Source organism: Erythrolamprus reginae, chromosome 2 (assembly GCF_031021105.1).
Source record: "Erythrolamprus reginae isolate rEryReg1 chromosome 2, rEryReg1.hap1, whole genome shotgun sequence".
Lineage (NCBI taxonomy): Eukaryota > Metazoa > Chordata > Lepidosauria > Squamata > Dipsadidae > Erythrolamprus > Erythrolamprus reginae.
Genome location: NC_091951.1, coordinates 32,749,274 through 32,769,757, shown reverse-complemented (window position 1 = coordinate 32,769,757; position 20,484 = coordinate 32,749,274). Strand labels below are relative to the sequence as shown.

The window sequence follows — 20,484 nt, the reverse complement described above, 5'->3', positions numbered from 1 at the left end:
TAATTGAAGGTTTACAGAAAAAGAGGCACATTTTTTTTTCACTTGACTGATTTTTGCAGCCTTATTTGAAGAGAAACCATCACAAAAGCAACATATATGGTAGGAAAAAACCGTGCTCTTTCTAATGTAATAAAATGAAGATGATTTAACGTGAGAAACAGAGAGCTCTGTTTCATCGTCTTCAATCATCTTCATTAAAAATAACATGTTTTTTTCTATCACTCTCTTTTTTCTCACCTTCAATCATCTTCATGTTTATTTCATTAGAAAAAGCACATGTTTTACTATCATATATGTTGTTTTTGTGATGATTTCTTTTCAAATAAGGCTTGAATTTCATCTGGTCCACTTGACAAAAAATGATCCATTATCAACTTCACAATTACAGTGATTCACTTAATGAGTGTGGCAAGAAAGATCTTAAAACAGGGCAGAACACATTTACCTGTCTCACTTAGCAACAGAAATCTTGGGGCTCAATTGTGGTCATAAGTCGAGGATGACAAATCCTAGCCATAGCATTTAGCTTTTAACACAAGGCCTATAGCTGGCTGGTTGCAAAACGTTATGGTACTTTTTTTTAAGTGGAAAGGAAGATGCATAGCCAGAAACTGCAGGAAGATTAAAGGCCCCAAAGGGATAGAGCTAAGTGATGGCACTGAAAGCCAATGCAGCACAGCAATATCTAAAATATATGTAGCTTGTTATTTTCATTTGTCCAGGAAAAGTACAAAAGTCCAAGGTGATACAGCTAAAACTAGGAGTGCCACTGGGAATTGTTTATGTAGGCTTGGCTAAAGAAGCTTCTATTCAACTCCATCATAAATTTTCCTCTCCTAATATATGGATTTTTAAAAAAAAATAAAAATACAGGTAGTCCGCGAACTACCATAGATAGATAGATTACTAGATCTGGAAGGAATCTTGTAGGTCAATGATGGCGAACCTTTTTTTCCTCGGGTGCCAAAAGAGAGTGGGTGCGTGTTATCGCACATCTGCGAGTGCCCAAAACAATAATTCACTGCTCACAGTCACTCACGCTCTCATCACCTCGAGATTCTACTACTGTAATGTTCTCTACATGGGGCTACCTTTGAAAAATGTTCGGAAACTTCAGATCGTGCAGAATGCAGCTACGAGAGCAATCATGGGCTTCCCCAGGTATGCCCATGTTACACCAACACTCCGCAGTCTGCATTGGTTGCCGATCAGTTTCCGGGCACAATTCAAAGTGTTGGTTATGACCTATAAAGCCCTTCATGGCACCGGATCAGAATATCTCCGTGACTGCCTTCTGCCTTCTCCGGATCCCGTCGACTAAACAATGTCGTTTGGCGGGTCCCAGGGGAAGAGCCTTCTCTGTGGTGGCCCTGACTCTCTGGAACCAGTTCCCCCCAGAGATTAGAACTGCCCCCACCCTCCTTGCCTTTCGTAAGCTCCTTAAAACCCACCTTTGCTGCCAGGCATGGGGGATTTGAAATATCTCCCCTGGGCCTATACAATTTATGTATGGTATGTCTGTGTGTATGTCTGCTTAATAACGGAGTTTTTAAAAATGTTTTTAAATTATTAGATTTGTCATGAATTGTTTTATTGTTGTTGTGAGCCGCCCCGAGTCTATGGAGATATCTAATAAATGAATGAATGAATGAATGAATGAATCAATCAATCAATCAATGCCTGGGGAGAGTGAAAACAGCTTCCCCCATCCCATGGAGGCCCTCTGCAGGCCAGAAATGTTTCCCAACTTCTGGTGGGCCCAGTAGGCTTCCCTGGAGCTGGGGAAGAGTAAAAGCGCCCTCCCCATCCCCCTGGAGGCTCTCTGAAAGCCAGAAATGCCCTCCCAGAGCCTCTGTGTGAACCAAAAATCAATTGGCTGGCACACACATGAACGTTGGAGCTGCTCGCATGCCAGCCAATATTAGAACTGCCCCCACCCTCCTTGTCTTTCGTAAACTACTCAAGACCCATCTACACCTTTCCCCCAGGCTCTTTATATTTTATGTTTGGTATGTATGTGTTGTTTGGTTTTTAAATATATGCTTCTTTTTTAATATTAGATTTGCTTCGCTATAATATCGTTTTTATCATTGTTGTGAGCCGCCCCGAGTCCTCGGAGAGGGGCGGCATACAAATCTAAGAAATTATTATTATTATTATTATTATTATTATTATTATTATTATTATTATTATTATTATGGCTATGCGTGCCACCTGTGGCACCCTTGCCATAGGTCCACCATCACTGTTTTAGGTAATCTAGTCCAAACCCCTAAAGCAGGAGTCCTACACCCTTTCAGACAAATGGCCACCCAATCCATTCTAGGCCCAGTGCTGTTTAATATCTTTAATGGCCTAAATGAGGGATTAGAAGGGGAACTAACCAAATTTGCAGATAATACCATGCTGGTGGGAGTAACCAATGCCCCAGAGGACAGGCTCAGGATCCAGATGGATCTTGACAGACTTGTACACTACGCCAGAACAAATAAAATGAAATTCAATGCAGAGAAAAGTATAATCCAACACCCAGGGGCTGTGCTGCTGTCCAGACCAGGGGACGGGATGGAGTGGGATAGCGAAAATGGAATTCCACCCCAGAGCACCCAATATGCACTGAAAATTGCAAGGCATGGTCAGAGTGTGGTAGTAAAAATCTTGGCAGCCCTTCACTGCCTACACCTAGGTAAGAAAAACCAAAGACATACATATAAAGTGGGTGAAACTACACTCAACCTAGAAACATAGAAGATTGACAGCAGAAAAAGACCCCATAGTCCATCTAGTCTGCCCTTTTACTATTTCCTGTATTTTATCTTAGGATGGATATATGTTTATCCCAGGCATGTTTAAATTCAGTTACTGTGGATGTACCAACCGCATCTGCTAGAAGTTTGTTCCAAGCATTTACTACTCTTATAGTAAAATAATGTTTTCTTACCTTGCTTCTGATCTTTCCCCCAACTAACCTCAGATTGTGACCCCTTGTTCTTGTGTTCACTTTCCTATTAAAAACACTTCCCTCCTGAACCTTATTTAACCCTTTAACATATTTAAATGTTTCGATCATGTCCCCCCTTTTCCTTCTGTCCTCCAGACTATACAGATTGAGTTCATTAAGTCTTTCCTGATAAGTTTTATGCTTAAGACCTTCCACCATTTTTGTAGCCCATCTTTGGACCCATTCAATTTTATCAATATCTTTTTGTAAGTGAGGTCTCCAGAACTGAACAGAGTATTCCAAATGTGGTCTCACCAGCCTTTTGACAAGCAAAGTCAACGGGGAAACCGTTTTCATTTCACAAACCGTGTTACTAATTTAACAAGTGCCACTTAACAAAGATGGCAAAGAAGAAAAGGCATCAAATGGGGCGAAACTTACCTAACAAATTTCTCGCTTAGCAGCATAAATTTTGGGCTCAATTGTGGTCATAACTTGAAGACTCTCTGTAAAAGGTAAAGATTCAGAAAAATTATCTTTAGACACAGTTGGAGAAAATTTATTCTGAGATCTAGTGTTTGATCTGGCTGACTTGTAGTAAGATCAACAATGATTTCTGATTGCCAAATGATGCAATCAATCATGATGTGACTTTTCTTGCTGGTTATTTCACATGCCATGCTGAAGAAAAAATCAGCCAAAACACAGTTTGTAAGAATCCAGCCCATGAGGTTCGATTGTGGCTTTGTGTATCAAACTTATAAACATGGTTGAATTAAACTTAGACATAGTTACTCTTTCCAGTTATAGAAATAATAATAAGATGGATTTGGGGATTTTTTTAAAAAAAACTGAATTTTTAGTTCTGAATACTGTAACGCTCTCTACATGGGGCTACCTTTGAAAAGTGTTTGGAAACTTCAGATCGTGCAGAATGCAGCTGCGAGAGCAGTCATGGGCTTTCCCAAAAATGCCCATGTAACACCAACACTCCGCAGACTGCATTGGTTGCCGATCAATTTCCAGTCACAATTCAAAGTGTTAGTTATGACCTATAAAGCCCTTCATGGCATCGGACCGGAATATCTCCGAGACCGCCTTCTGCTGCACGAATCCCAGCGACCGATTAGGTCCAACAGAGTCGGCCTTCTCCGGGTCCCGTCAACTAAACAATGTCAGTTGGCCGGCCCCAGGGGAAGAGCCTTCTCTGTGGCGGCCCCGACTCTCTGGAACCAGCTTGCCCCAGAGATTAGAACTGCCCCTACCCTCCTTGCCTTTCGTAAACTCCTCAAAACCCACCTTTGTCATCAGGCATGGGGGAATTGAGATATCTCCCTCGGGCCTATATAATTTATGTATGGTATGTTTGTAGGTATGTCTGCTTAAAAATGGGGTTTTCTTAACTACTTTAAATTTTAAATTGTAAATTATTAGATTTGTTATGAATTGTTTTATTATGTTGTGAGCCGCCCCGAGTCTACGGAAAGGGGCGGCATACAAATCTAATAAATAGATAGATAGATAGATAGATAGATAGATAGATAGATAGATAGATAGATAGATAAATAGATAAATAGATAAATAGATAAATAAATAAATAAAATAAGCCACTGAGGTGAGCATGGGCTCAAAAATACCCATTTTTAATCATCGGTACACATCCATCCTACTGTACTCTTTCAGCATTAGCAATGTTATGTGAACTGCACAAAAAGATTAAAGAATATTAAGCAAATAAAAGGCATCAGATAAAAAGGAAACACAAATACAGCTAAATCTACCAGTAGTTATGCAACTACTGTTCAAGGGAAGTGTTTTTATTAGGAAAGTGAACACAAGAACAAAGGGACACAATCTGAGGTTAGTTGGGGGAAAGATCAAAAGCAACATAAGAAAATATTATTTTACTGAAAGAGTAGTAGATCCTTGGAATAAACTTCCAGCAGACATGGTTGGTAAATCCACAGTAACTGAGTTTAAACATGCCTGGGATAAACATATATCCATTGTAAGATAAAGTACAGAAAATAGTATAAGGGCAGACTAGATGGACCATGAGGTCTTTTTCTGCCGTCAGTCTTCTATGTTTCTAAGTATGCTTCCCTATTTTTTAACCTTACAGCATTCTCTCCGATACATCTGTAAGAATAGAAAAGTTCCTATTTTGTTGGAAGCTAGGAACCCTGGTTCATAAACGTTATGATTCGGTGCACACAATGTAACAAAACCAAACCCCACATTATGAAGTATGAAGAATGAACTAAGCCAAGTTGCATATATGCAAAGTACACAGGCTATGCTATGATATACAGATCGTGCTCGACTTACAAGTGTTTCATTTAGTGACGGTTCCAAGTTTCCGTGGCAGTGAAAAAGTGTCTTATGACCGTTCTTCACACTTACAAACTGTTGCAGTAGCCACATGGTCATGTGATCACAATTTAGATGCTTGGCAACTGATTCATATTTATAATAATAATAATAATAATAATAATAATAATAATAATAATAACAACAACAACAACAACAACAACAACAAAACAACAACAGAGTTGGAAGAGACCTTGGAGGTCTTCTAGTCCAACTCTCTACTTAGGCAGGAAACCTAAACTACTTCAAACAAATGGTTATCCAACATCTAGTGTTGGAGTATTCACAACTTCTGGAGGCAAGCTGTTCCACTGGTTAATTGTTCTAACTGTCAGGAAATTTTTTCCTTAGTTCTAAGTTGCTTCTCTTCTTCTTTAGTTTCCATCCATTACTTCTTGTTCCACCCTCAGGTGCTTTGGATAATAAGTTGACTCTTTCTTCTTTGTGGCAACCCCTGAGATACTGGAACACTGCTATCGTGTCTCCCCTTGGTCCTTCTTTTCATTAGACTAGCCATGCTCAGTTCCTGCAACCCTTCTTCATATGTTTTAGCCTCCAGTCCCCTAATCATCTTTGTCGCTCTTCTCTGCACTCTTTTTAGAGTCTCAGCATCCTTTTTGTACTGTGGTGACCAAAACTGAATGCAGTATTCCAAGTGTGGCCTTACCAAGGCCTTATAAAGTGGTATCAACACTTCACATGATATTGATTCTATCCCTTATGAGGGTTGAGGTGTCCTGGGGTGCTGTGGATCCACTTTTGTAATCTTCTGACCATCAAAATCAATGTGGAAGCCAGATTCACTTAACAACCATGTTACCAGTTGAACAATTGCAGTGATTTATTTAACAATGGTGCCAAGGAAGTTTATAAAATGAGGCAAAACGTACTTAACAAATGTCTCGCTTAGCAACAGAAATGTTAGGCTCCATTGAGGCCCTAAGTCGAAGACCAACTCTACTAAATTAGTCACTACTGCTTATGTACAATATGCTAAATCACCACGGATTCCCTTTAAATAGCTTTTTTTGGACCATGAGCCATGGCCAGGACCCACTGAGGCTTAACTCAAGATTTAAATTATACCATTTTTTCAAGCTTTCACAGACACCACCACCCCTTGACAAATCACCACAGTTTGAGAACCACTGTGCTAAATCATAATTTGTTAGCATACTAATTAGCTTCACACAGGCTAAAAGCAAGGCCTATGAACTATTCTACGTAGGCACACAATATAGAATAGAATAGAATAGAATAGAATAGAATAGAATTCTTCGTTGGCCAAGTGTGATTGCACACACATGGAATTTGTCTTTGGTGCAGATGCCCTCAATGTACGTAAAAGAAAATATACACTTGTCAAGAATCATGCGGTACAACACTTAATGATTGTCACAGGAGTCAAATAAGCAACGAGGAAACACTCAATACATAAAAAAATCTTAAGGATACAAGCAAACAAGTTACAGTCATACAGTGGGAGGAAATGGATGATAGCAATGATGAGAATGATTTCTCCCCTTAATACTTTGCATATAAAGTCTTTGGACTTCAGAGAGGGATTTCATACAAATCTAATAAATTAAATTAAATTAAAGAATGGTTGCAGGAACTGGGTATGTCTAGTTTAATGAAAAGAAGGGCCAGGGGAGACATGATAGCAGTGCCCCAATATCTCAGAGGTTGCCACAAAGAAGAAGGAGTCAACTTATTCTCCAAAGCACCTTGAGGGTAGAACAAGAAGCAATGGGTGGAAACTAAACAAGGAGAGAAGCAACTTAGAACTAAGGAGAAAATTCCTGACAGAACAATTAATCAGTGGAACAACTTGCCTTCAGATGTTGTGAATGCTCCAACACTGGAAGTTTTTAAGAAGAGATTAGATAACCATTTCTCTGAAATGATATCAAGCGGTGACGGTGAACCTTTTCGGCACCAAATGCCATAAGTGGAGCACTTTGTGCTCATGCACATGCTTGTCTGGACCATAACCAGGAAGAGGGGCTACCCAGGGGGCATGCACACACCAGAAAATGTACTTATTTTATTTATTTATTTATTTTATTTATTCAGTCGATTTTTATGCCGCCCTTCTCCTTAGACTCAGGGCGGCTTACAACACATTAGCAATAGCACTTTTTAACAGAACCAACCTATTGCCCCCACAATCCGGGTCCTCATTTTACCCACCTCAGAAGGATGGAAGGCTGAGTCAACCTTGAGCCAGAGATCAGATTTGAACCGCTGACCTACAGATCTACAGTCAGCTTCAGTGGCCTGCAGTACAGCACTCTACCTGCTGTGCCACCCCGGCTCTTCCAGGTTCCATGCGCGCGCCGGTCAGCAAGTCTTCCGGTTACTGCCATTGTATGCAGATGCGCAGATCAGCTGGCCGGCACGTATGCTCACATCGGAAAACAGAAGACCAGCTCTTCCAGATTTTGGCACTGCTGCAAGGCCAGCTGATTGGTGTGTGTGCACACACGCCAGAAACCCAGAAGAGGAATGGGCAATGCCGCATGTGCCAGGCAACATGGCTTCGTGTGCTACTTCGGGCACAAGTGCCATAGGTTCGTCATCATGGATATAGAGTTTCCTGTCTGAGCAGGGGGTTGGACTAGAAGACCTCCAAGATCCCTTCCAACTCTTTTATTCTTATGCATGCAAGTTCTGGGCTCCAAATGGGGGACTTTTTAAAATCTACAGTAACAACAACTACAACAACAGCAGAGTTGGAAGGGATCTTGGAAGTCTTCTAGTCCAACCCCCTGCTTAGGTAGGAAACCCTACACTACTTCAGACAGATGGTTATCCAACATCTGCTTAAAAACTTTCAGTGTTGGGGCGTTCCCAACTTCTGGAGGCAAGCTGTTCCATTGATTAATTGTTCTGACAGTTAATCAGTTTTGATTAACTGTAGTTTACTCTTCTTGTTTTTGAAACGAGATCCCTGAACAGTCTGAATGCCTCTTTTCCCCAATCACTTCTTGACCTGGTTCCAAATTTCAAATCCACCCACCCACCAAGAGTTACTAGATCACAACCCAGGAATCCTGCCCTGCAAACATAAGGCAATCATTTACTGGATCCAACATCCATTTGGCGATATAAAAGGTGCTTCCTTTTAGTGTTCCTGTTTCCTAAGGCAGCATGACCTTTAGAAGGACTGAGATGAAAAAGAACAAGAAAAACTGACCAATGAAGGGGTGAATCACGGCACGGGAAAATCCAAAAGTTAAATGCGGCAGTAGCTAAGCCTAATTACAAAGGAAACAATTCTTACAGTAGTGCTAGTGCTACAGTTACCTGTAACTGAAACACACTCTACAAGGACACAATTATCCCACTTTTTCAGGGCAGATATATTTAACCCATGGCATCTCACACCAGTCATGCGGGCTCAATAACTCCCCAAGCTCAAATGTCATCCGTCAGTTTACATCCAATGCCTTCTTCCCATACAGCTAGTCCTCTTCTTACAGTCCCAATCAAGCCCAGCATTTCTGCCCTGAGTGAGACATTTGTTAAGTGAGTTTTGGCCCTTTCCCCCCCTCACAGTTGTTAAACAGATCGCTGCAGCTGTTTAAATGAGTAACAATAGTTGTTAAGTGTATTTGCCTTCCCTATCTATTTTGCTGAAGGTTGCAAAAAGGGATCCTATGACCACAGGACACTCTGTCTGCCACCATCATAAATATAAGTCAGTTGCCAATTCAATTCAACAGCCTGGGTGGTGCAGTGGTAAGAGTGCATTATTGCAAGCTACTTCTGCTGTTCACCGGCTGCCAGCAGTTTTGCAGTTCGAATCTCACCAGGCTCAAAATTGACTCAGCTTTCCATCCTTCTGAGGTCGGTAAAATGAGGACCTAGATTGTTGGGGGCAATAGGCTTACTGCTTAGAGAGGGCTATAAAGCACTGTGAAGAGATATATGTCATAATACTACTACTACTACTACTACTACTACTACTACTACTACTACTAACAATAATAATAATAATAATAATAATAATAATAATAATAATAATAATAATAAATAATAATAAATAATAATAATAACAACAACAACAGAGTTAGAAGGGACCTTGGAGATCTTCTAGTCCAACCCCTTGCTTAGGCAGGAAACCCTACACTACTTCAGACAGATGGTTGGTTATCCAGCATCTGCTTAAAAACTTCCAGTGTTGGGGCATTCACAACTTCTGGAGGCAAGCTGTTCCACTGATAAACCGTTCTGACTATCAGGAAATTTCTCCTTAGTTATAAATTACTTCTCTCCTTGTTTAGTTTCCACCCATTGCTTCTTGTTCTACCCTCAGGTGCTTTGGAGAATAGGTTGGCGCCTTCTTCTTGGTGGCAACCTCTGAGATACTGGAAGACTGATATCATATCTCCCCTGGTCCTTCTTTTCATTAAACTAGCCATGCCCAGTTCCTGCAACCATTCTTCATATGTTTTAGCCTCCAGTCCCCTAATCATATTTGTTCCTCTTCTCTAGAGTCTTTCTAGAGTCTCAACATCCTTTTTACATGGTGGGGACCAAAACTGAATGCAGTATTCCATGTATGGCCTTATGGTATCAACACTTCACGTGATCTTGATTCTATCCCTATGTTAATGGAGCCTACAACTGTGTTGGCTTTTTTTATTAAATGCTATTGCTTAGTCAGTTGAATTTTAATCACACACGGGCACGGTAAGTGTGAAAACCGTTCCCAAATCCCCCCCCCCCAGCAGTCACTAGTTGAACTTGTAAGTCGAGGACTACCTGTTATGGAAAAAATCGGTCACAAATCTTAACCGTACCACACGGACTACTAACCAGCCAGCCACTATTGACCACGATGGGTTGTGAGAACCCAACACACACACACACACACACACACACACACACACACACACAATCCTACTGAAGGCCACGTCGCCCGAATGCAAGAATCGACCACACCGCGGATTGGCCAGAAATCGGATTGCGATCGCTCTCCAAAACCCAGCTAGAAACCCCCGAGAGACCCCAGGCCTCACTCCTTCCCGCCCAATAGAAGGGGAAAAGGCCTGCCGTTCGCCAGGCGATCACCTTTGCCAGACCGCGCGTCTCCAAAACCGTGCCAAACAATTCCAGGCGAATGGCGACTCCCGTCACGTCGCGTCACCGCCAGATGAGTGGCTCCTCCATCTCTGCTTAACTGCCCCGGTGCAAGACCCAGCAAGGGCGGCGGAGAGAGAGACAGCGCCCGCCTGGCTCTTTTGATTTTATTTTTTGCAAAGCCGCTTTACAAGCTCCCAATCCGGAGCTGCCTCCCGGCTCTTAAAGGCACAGCAGCAGCAGCAGCATCTTTTGGAGGCGAGGGAAAGAGCTCCGATGACCTCCGGTTTAAAATAAACCGGGGGGAGGCGCCCAATTCCTGCGCCTCATTTCTCTTCCGCCCCCCAAGTGAAATCTTTCCCTTCTCCGATTTGGATGAGGTGGCAAGAAGAGTCAACCCGTGAATCTTCCGCTTTGCCCCTTGTCGGCGCCCTCTAGTCGCGAGAAGAAACTACACGGCCCATGATCCTTTCGTTTCAGGGCTTCCCTCCGCGTATGCAGTTACGAGTCCACTCTTTGCAAGTCGTGTGGGCTTACGTTTGCCCCCCCCCCGAAAGAAAGAAAGAAGGGAGGGAGGGAAGAAAGAGAGAAAGAAAGAGAGAGAGAGAAAGAGAGAAAGAAAGAAAGAAAGAGGGAAAGAAAAAAGAAGGAGGAAGGAAAGAAAGAAAGAAGGGTGGGACGGAGGGACGGAGGGAAGAAAGAAAGAAAGAAAAAGAAAGAAAGAAAAAAGGAGGGAGGAAGAAAGAAAGAGGGAGGCAGGGAGGGAGGAAGGGAAGAAAGGAGGGAGGGAGGAAGGAAAGAAAGAGGGAGGGAGGGAAGAAAGAGGGAGGGAAGGAAGGAAGAAAGAGGGAGAGAGGGAAGAAAGAAGGGAGGGAGGGAAAGAAAGAAAGAAAGAAAGAGGGAGGGAGGGAGGGGAAGGAAGGAAGGAAGGAATTGCCTTTGCAATTTCATTAGCTTCTCTCCCTAGTACAAACAGTAGGATGGATAGGGAAGGGGGTGAGAGAAAAGTCCCGCCCTGCACAAGATTTAAAAGGAATAAGAACTTCCCCGGATCGAGACCGAGGGAATCAACCCTTTTCGGCGAAAATATGCACTTTGTATGATTGGAAAAGTCCAATATTGCATTCGACTCAGTCCAAGATACGGTCATCCAGCAATTCCAGTCCCTTCTTAAACCTCTCGTATATACAGTATGTATAATAAGCTGAATCTCATCTCTAAATCTCTCATACGTATATGATAGGCATAATGTAATATAATAAGCGACCGATTCATTTCCCCGATTATTACCCACCAGTTCTTGCCCTGGATGGAGCCGGCAGCCGCTTCCCTGCCGCCTTCCGCCAGCTGATGTCACTCCCTCCTTCGCTCTCCCTTCTTGTTTATTTCCCCTTTTGTGCTATCGCGCCGGCGCGTCAGATCCGGCAGGGGTCCCCTCTACAAACGCCTTAGCAACCGCGCAGGAGTCCCCGGCAACGCAGGTACCAAAGCTCTAAGCCTTCACACACACAACCCCAGCCTAACCCCTTTCCACGTTGCCTTTGGAAGCTGTTTGCAGGGAAAGTGGTCGTGAATTAGCACTTGCATGCAAAAATACTGTATATCTTATTCCAAATCCAACACGTTATCCCTAAAGCCCTAAAAGTTGTTTTTGCAAACATTTCCACTATGTATTCTAAATTTATTATTTTATTTTATTTTATTTTATTTTATTTTATTCATTTATTTTGTCCAATACAAATTGAAAGTTAAAGAGAATAAAAACATGTAGTAGTAAATATCCGGGAAAGAATAGAAGAAAAGGTATGAGAATAGAATACGTCAATGAAGAGTAGAGGAAAAGATATATGAATGGGAAAAAAGATATATAAAATATAGGAGAGACAATTGGACAGGGGACGGAAGGCACACTAGTGCACTTATGGTCTGTGATTAATATATATGGTGTGGATGGGTGGGTGGGTGCTGTATGTGTGTTTGTGTGTATAATTTGTACACACACTATTCTGGTCTGGTCTGGTCTGGTCTATTCTATTCCATCCCTGTGAATGCACAGGAAGCAAAAACATGGGTCACGTGCACTCACATGCACGACAATATTTCATCCAGTTTTGATCATCACACTATTAAAAATACTTTGAGACTCTAGAAAGAGTGCAGGGAAATGCAACCAAGTTGATTAGGGGATTCGAGGCTAAGAGACTGTCTCCAGAGATTGGACAGCCATCTGTCAAAAAACGGTATAGATTAGAATCTCCTGCTTGAGCAGCGTTTGGATTAGATGTCCTGCAAGGCCCCTTTTAACTCTGTTATGCTGTTATGTTCCGTTCCATTCCATTCCATTATATTATATTCTTCCATCCCATCCCATCCTGTATATGAGTGTGGGTATATAGTGTGTATGTGTTTGTGTACTTTTGAGAGAATTTAATTTTTTAATGCACGCAAGTTCACAGAAAAAGTGACAATAAAAGTTATCTTATTCAAAGCCACCCCACAACGATGCACTGCCCTCGCATCTTTTCATAGGATCTCACTGCTCCCCCTGAATCCTGCCTGTATTGCTCAGTTTCTGCAGGACAAATTAGGGCTCTAAGGGATAAAATAGATAAGAGCGCTGCCCATGGTTCTGGAATGGCCATTTTTAATTTTTAATTTAGAACAGAGCTGGCCAGCACACTAGTTAATGACTGACTTTCTAGGAGACTTCCTGAATCCAACTGGCTGGGTTCTCAGCACAATTACAGATTATAAATCAGCTTGATTAAACATAAAGGGAGGCTCAGCTTGCACAATAGAGTTTAACCAAGGTCAGCTAAAGGCTCTTCTGGATCGATAAACTTGGTTATCCCAAAGCAGGGGTGTCAAACTTGATTTCACTGAGGGCGATATTAGAGTTGAGTTTGAGTTTGGGTGGGTGTGTCCAGTTTGGTATCACTAGTGTCAGGGGGGCTTGTGGTGGCTCGAGCACTCTGCTAGCAAAAAACGGTCTCCTGAGCTCAGTTTTCAGCTGCGACCGCCCCTTCCATCCCTCTGGTAGTGAAAATGGAGCTTAGGAGGGTGGTGTGAGACCCCCTCAAGCTCCATTTTCACTGGCAGAAGGCTGTAGGAGGCTGTCATGACCAAAATCTGAACCCTTTCAAGCCTCATTATTGTTGGCGGTTCATTCCTTCACTGTTCCCACGGGCCAGATCTAAGCACTCTGCAAGCCAAATCTAGCCCACGGGCCTTGAGGTTGACACCCCTGTCCCAAAGGTATGAAAACACAAATTTCACTTAATATACTCTGTTTGTTTGTGTGTGTGTGTGTGTGTGTTTATAGATTTTCATGGGTATATGTATTATTATTATTATTATTATTATTATTATTATTATTATTATTATTTTATTTATTAGATTTGTATGCCGCCCCTCTTGGTAGACTTTGTAGGTGTATGTAGAAAGAAAGAAACATAGAAATGTATGTGTATGTATGTATGTATATATGTATGTAGAAACATAGAAACATAGAAGATTGACGGCAGAAAAAAGACCTCATGGTCCATCTATTTCCTCTATGTTTATCCCAGGCATGTTTAAATTCAGTTACTGTGGATTTACCAACCATGTCTGCTGGAAGTTTGTTCCAAGGATTTACTACTCTTTCAGTAAAATAATATTTTCTCATGTTGCTTCTGATCTTTCCCCCAACTAACCTCAGATTGTGCCCCCTTGTTCTTGTGTTCACTTTCCTTTTAAAAACACTTCCCTCCTGAATCTTATTTAACCCTTTTTAACATATTTAAATGTTTCGATCATGTCCCCCCCTTTCCCTTCTGTCCTCCAGACTATAGAGATTGAGTTCATTAAGTCTTTCCTGATACGTTTTATGCTTAACACCTTCCACTCTATAAGCCAAATCCAGCCCATGGGCCTTGAGCTTGACACCCCTGTCCCAAAGGTATGAAAACACAAATTTCATTTAATATACTATGCATGCTTTTGTGTGTGTGTGTGTGTGTGTATTTGTTTTTGTAGATTTTCACGGGTATATGTATGTAAATTTTTGTGTGTTCGGTTCCCCCCCCCCCCCATGTAATATTGTGAATGTTTTTGCAACATTTTGGCAAGATCACACTCGCCAACGTCAGGCTGAAGTCTTTGGCTTTGTGCTGCTGTGAATACACTTATAACCAGGTGGGGGTTGCACTTACCGGCTGCTGCTGCTATGCTCTCCGGGGTTACTTATAGCCTCAAAATAGTTCTCAATTAAATTGGAACTCCTCACACTATAGAATCCTATTTCTAACATGTAACCTAAAAAAGGGAGAAAGGGAGGGAGGCAGAGAGGGAGAAAGGGATAGAGAGGTAAAGGGAAAGAAGGAAGGAGGGAGAGGGAGAAGGAGAAGGAGACAGAGAGGAGACAGAGAAAGGGGGGAGAGAGATGGAGAGGGAAAGGAAAAGAGGGAGGGGGAGGGATGGATGGATAGGGGAAAGGAAAGAGGGAGGGAGGAGAGAGAGAAAGAAAGAGAGAGAGAGAGAGAACAGTTCTTTGGAGTGACTTCTTCTCCCAGACTCTAATCTGTTCCAACATTTCACCAGATTACATTAAAACCAAGAGTTGTGGTTTGTGGTGACTTGTGATTGTGTTTACTTGGAAAACAATCACGTAGGTATTGATGGTATGCAAAGATATAAGATATACATGATACTAGTAAAAGAGAAACATTAGGACAGGGGACGGAAGGCACTCTGGTGCGCTTATGCACACCCCTTACTGACCTCTTAGGAATCAGGAGATGTCAACAGTGGATAGTCAAAAGGTAAAGGTTTTTGGGTTAGGTGATGATACTAGAGAGTCTGGTAGTTAGTGAGTTCCATGAATCAACTACTCGGTTACTAAAGTCGTATTTCCTGCAGGCGGGACCCAGGGGAAGAGCCTTCTCTGTGGTGGCCCCGGCCCTCTGGAATCAATTCTCCCCCGGAGATTCAAACTGCCCCTCCTCGCCTTCTGTAAAATGTTGAAGACACCTTTGCCGCCAGGCTTGGGAGGATTAATCTCCCCCCTCCTTTTTTGCTGACCTTATTATGTTTATTATGTTTTTTATTTAGTTGGACTGAGTGTGTATGACTGTGTGGTAGATAAGTTTTTATAATGTATTTTTAAATTAGTTTTTCCAATTTTTTTACATTAGATTTGTATCTATATTGCATTGCTGTTATGTTGTGAGCCGCCCCGAGTCTTCGGAGAAGGGCGGCATACAAATCCAATGAATAATAATAATAATAATAATAATAATTATTATTATTATTATTATTATTATTAATATTATTATTATTAATATTATTATTAATATTATTATTAATATTATTATTAATATTATTATTAATATTATTATTATTAATATTATTATTAATATTATTATTATTATCTGTTATGTGCTCGTGTGTTGTTGTGATTGAAGCTGAAGTAGTCGTTGACAGGAAGGACATTGTAGCAGATGATTTTATGGGCTATGTTTAGGTTGTGTTTAAGACGGCGTAGTTCTATGCTTTCTAAACCTAGGATTGTAAGTCTAATAGCGTAGGGCAATCTGTTACAAGTGGAGGAGTGGAGGGCTCTTCTAGTAAAGTATCTTTGGACATTTTCTATCAAGAGCTGATAACAGTCTTTCAAGTGTAAAATGTCAAGAGGCTGCTTAAGCAGATGTAAACCAGCAATGGAGTGACCTGAAAAGCTCTGGCTGTAAACCATAATTATTTCTCTTCCTCCTCCTCCTCTTCCCTCTCTCCCTCCCTCCCATTCTAGCATTGAGAACTCTATGATTTGAGCCACAGAACCTATTTTAAATTGTGCCTAGGCTACAGAGAGAGCTGGGCAAACCACACACCTTTAAGAGGGATGGTGCAAAAGTTATCATTCCAGGCTGTAGATTCTCTTGGGCACAAAGCCCTCAACGAGATAGGGTGCCCCACCAAGCTCCAAACAGCTCCATTAGGCTTCTAGTTGGACTGGAAGAGATAAACAGAATAAACATGGATATAAGAACACAGGCGTTAAATTTTTTAAAAGATCTAAAAATTAAACCATAACTGCAAAGGACTTCCAGTGACTGCTATCCACCAGAAATAGATAGTCTTCACTATACCTATTTCTGGTAGATAGAAATTTTGACCCCAAAATCCTGGTAGAAATTTTGACCCCCAAATTTTTGTTGATAATTAAAATATTTTGTTAAGTCAGTTCTAATATGAATCCTGACATTCTGCCCTGTTTTATGACCTTCCTTGCCACAGTTTTTAAGTGAATCACTGCAGTTGACAAGTTAGTAACTCGGTTGTTAAGTGAATCTGACTTCCTCGTTAACTTTACTTATCAGAAGGTCGAAAAAAGAGAGTATCAGGTCGAAGCCATTTTAGTTGGGGTCTTTGGCCTGCCACACTTTATGATACAGTGGTACCTCTACTTACGAACTTAATTCGTTCCGTGACCAGGTTCTTAAGTAGAAAAGTTTGTAAGAAGAAGCAATTTTTCCCATAGGAATCAATGTAAAAGCAAATAATGTGTGCGATTGGGGAAACCACAGGGAGGGTGTAGGCCCTGTTTCCTCCCAGGAGATTCCTAGAGAGCCCCAGTTTCAGAGGCTCGAGTTTGTAAGTGGAAAATGGTTCTTGAGAAGAGGCAAAAAAACCTTGAACGCCTGATTATTATCTAGAAAAGTTCGTAAGTAGAGGCGTTCTTAGGTAGAGGTACCACTGTATTTTAAAATGTAATCTTAGCTGAGGGACTGTCTGCAGGTAGCCATAACAAATTCCTTCCAGATGGTCAAGGTCACCCTTTGTCTTCGCACTCCTGCACTTACACAGAAGGAGATGAGAGTCACTGCCAAGTTGGCAGATGAAGATTGGTCAACGTGATGGACTTGGGGGTATGGGGACAAGGGCTTGAACTTTCAACTGGGTGGAGAAACCCACAGGACTTCAGATTCGGGTTTCTCTTCAGATTCACCAACATTAGCTCTGCTAATAAATTGGGACTTTGAGGAATACTTTGCCTCAGACTCTGATTTAGTTTTGGATGCTATTTGGAACTCTGTCAATAGCATCATATGAACCCAAGACACTGCAATGGTCCTAAGTACGAATCAGTTGCCAAGTATCTGAACTTTGCCAAGTAACACACAACTATGAGGATGCTGCAAAGGTCGTAACTGTGAAAAGCAGTCATAAGTCACATCTTTTCAGTGCCGTTGTAACTTTGAACAGTCACTATATGAACTGTTGCAAGTTGAGGACCTACCTATACCATTTTTTTGTGAATTTTTATTTTTCTCCACCTTGAAAAGCATACATAACAACACATATACCTTTAAGGCCGATCCATATGTTTATATTAGCTCTTATAAAACTGGTAAAATAACCCGAGTTACATTTCAAATTCCCAATAATTCAGTCTGTCCAACTATTTATTGCAAATGGCTAATTTTGATTATATTAAGTGACAGGTTGCCTGCAAATTTTGAGGGGTCTGTGGAGGACTATCTGTAGATGAAAACATTTTGTCTTCTTTCTTATCAAGGGGATTGATGAGATCCTGGTACCAAGTTTCTTAAGAATGCTTTTAGTGTAGGAATGTTGGTGATAAGATTAAAACCTTGACACTCTTTCCACCTTTTAGTTGAATCAAATCCTTGGCTTGCTATGACTGCTGAAATGTATACATGATGATGGCTATTTATTATTGATTGACTAGTGACAATATGTGCATTTTAAAAGTGTATAAAAGGTGTGCCACTCAAGCAGTGGCGTTTCCTATTTTCCCATGTTCTGGGCAATTTTTTATTTGTAATTTAAAAAAAAAAAAAAGTCAATCAGAATAGAGCTAGAAATCTTTTAGTCAACCCCCCTGTTCAAGCAGGAAACCTTATACCATTTTAGATAGGCAGTTGTCCAGTCACATCTCAAAAAACTCCAGTGATGAAGCACCCACACCTTTTGAAGGCTAAGCCGTTCTACTGGTTAATTGTCCTTATTATCAGGACCTTTCTCCTTAATTCCAGGTTGCTTCTCTTCTCAATTAGTTTCCATCCATTGTTGCTTGTCCTGCCTTCCGATATTTTGGAAAATAAATTGATCCCCTCGTCTTTTGTGGCAGCCTCTCAAATATTGCTTGGGCAAAATTACATGCACGATGGCAACTAACTAATCTGTGACAGAGCCCTAGCACCAAACTAGAGTCATGAACGCAAGTAGTCCTCAGATTACAAACATTTGTTTAGCGATTGATCAAAGTTACAACATCACTGAAAGATATGACTTAAAGATCACTCCTCACACTTATGACTGTCATGGCATCCTTCTGCGGTCACATGATCGGAATTTGGTTGTTTGGAAAGCAGCCTGTATTTATAACACGCTTGGGGGTCCTGTGATTGCTATTTGTGACTTTCCCTGATGGCTTCTGACCAGGCAAAGTCCATGGAGAAACTGGACTCACATAACACCCATGTGATTCACTTAACAACTGCAGTGATTTGCTTAACAAACAAGGCAAAAAGGATCATAAAGTTGGGGGACTCACTGCCTTGATTAACAATGGGAATTCTAATCCCAACTGTGGTCCAAAGTTGAGGATTACCAGTGGTTACCGAACTGGACTAGATCCTTGGAGATCCAGACTCATATCTACCTTCAATCACCAAAAATCTACTGGATGATTTCCTTTCTTGCAAGATAGTTGTGAACTTGTGAAAGAAGTATCACAAATGGAAGCACACTATTGTATCTGTCTGTCTGTCTGTCTGTCTGTCATCTATCTATCATTTATCATCTATCTATCTATCTATCTATCTATCTATCTATCCATCTATCATCTATCTATCTATCATCTATCTATCTATCTATCATCTATCTATCATCTATCTATCTATCATCTATCATCTATCTATCTATCTATCTATCATCTATCTATCATCTATCTATCATCTATCTATCTATCATCTATCATCTATCTATCTATCATCTATCTATCTATCTATCTATCTATCTATCTATCTATCTATCATCTATCTAGAAACATAGAAACATAGAAACATAGAAGACTGACGGCAGAAAAAGACCTCTTGGTCCATCTAGTCTGCCCTTTTACTATTTCCTGTATTTTATCTTAGGATGGATATATGTTTATCCCAGGCATGTTTAAATTCAGTTACTGTGGATTTCCCAACCACATCTGCTGGAAGTTTGTTCCAAGGATCTACTACTCTTTCAGTAAAATAATATTTTCTCATGTTGCCTTTGATCTTTCCCCCAACTAACTTCAGATTGTGTCCCCTTGTTCTTGTGTTCACTTTCCTGTTAAAAACACTTCCCTCCTGAACCCTATTTAACCCTTTAACATATTTAAATGTTTCGATCATGTCCCCCCTTTTCCTTCTGTCTTCCAGACTATACAGATTGAGTTCATCTATCTATCATCTATCTATCTATCCATCTGTCTATCATCTATCTATCTATCTATCATCTATCATCTATCTATCTATCATCTATCTATCTATCTATCTATCTATCTATCTATCTATCTATGTATCATCTATCTATCTATCTATGTATCATCTATCTATCTATCTATCTATCTATCATCTATCAAAAGCCAAATACCGCTCACTCATCACAAAATCTCCAGAACTGTGAAGCCTACAAACTTGAAAGTTGGCACATACGTTCCTCTTGGCTTCTAGGTGCTCACTAAGAAATGGTTTTTCTAAAGGACCATCAGATTATTAGTATTTCTTATATTGTTATTAACACAGAGAACAGAGCCGGGGTGGCGCAGCAGGTAAGGTGCTGTACTGCAGGCCACCGAAGCTGATTGGATCTGTAGGTCAGCAGTTCAAATCTCATCACCGGCTCAAGGTTGACTCAGCCTTCCATCCTTCCGAGGTGGGTAAAATGAGGACCCGGATTGTGGGGGCAATAGGCTGGCTCTGTTAAAAAGTGCTATTGCTGACATGTTGTAAGCTGCCCTGAGTCTAAGGAGAAGGGTGGCATAAAAATCAAACAAATAAATAAAATAAAATAAATAAATAAACACTCTCTGATGCCAT

The 20,484-nt window shown here is 41.0% G+C and overlaps 1 protein-coding gene across 4 annotated transcripts in view; it reads right to left on the bottom strand.

Moving 5' to 3' along the window:
* PPT2 (palmitoyl-protein thioesterase 2) overlaps positions 1-11,791 on the bottom strand; it is a 77,640-nt gene extending 65,849 nt beyond the window's left edge. Inside the window, exons 1-2 of one of the 4 annotated variants that reach the window (XM_070737699.1) lie at positions 11,694-11,791; positions 3,383-3,447 (exon numbers count right to left, since the gene is read on the bottom strand). The gene's annotated coding sequence lies outside the window, so the exon portion shown is untranslated. Of the gene's footprint in view, positions 1-3,382; positions 3,448-10,390; positions 10,823-11,693 lie in introns of those variants that run through there. The other 3 variants (XM_070737701.1, XM_070737698.1, XM_070737700.1) reach the window with 3 other exon arrangements.
* Between the last annotated feature and the right edge of the window lie 8,693 nt (positions 11,792-20,484).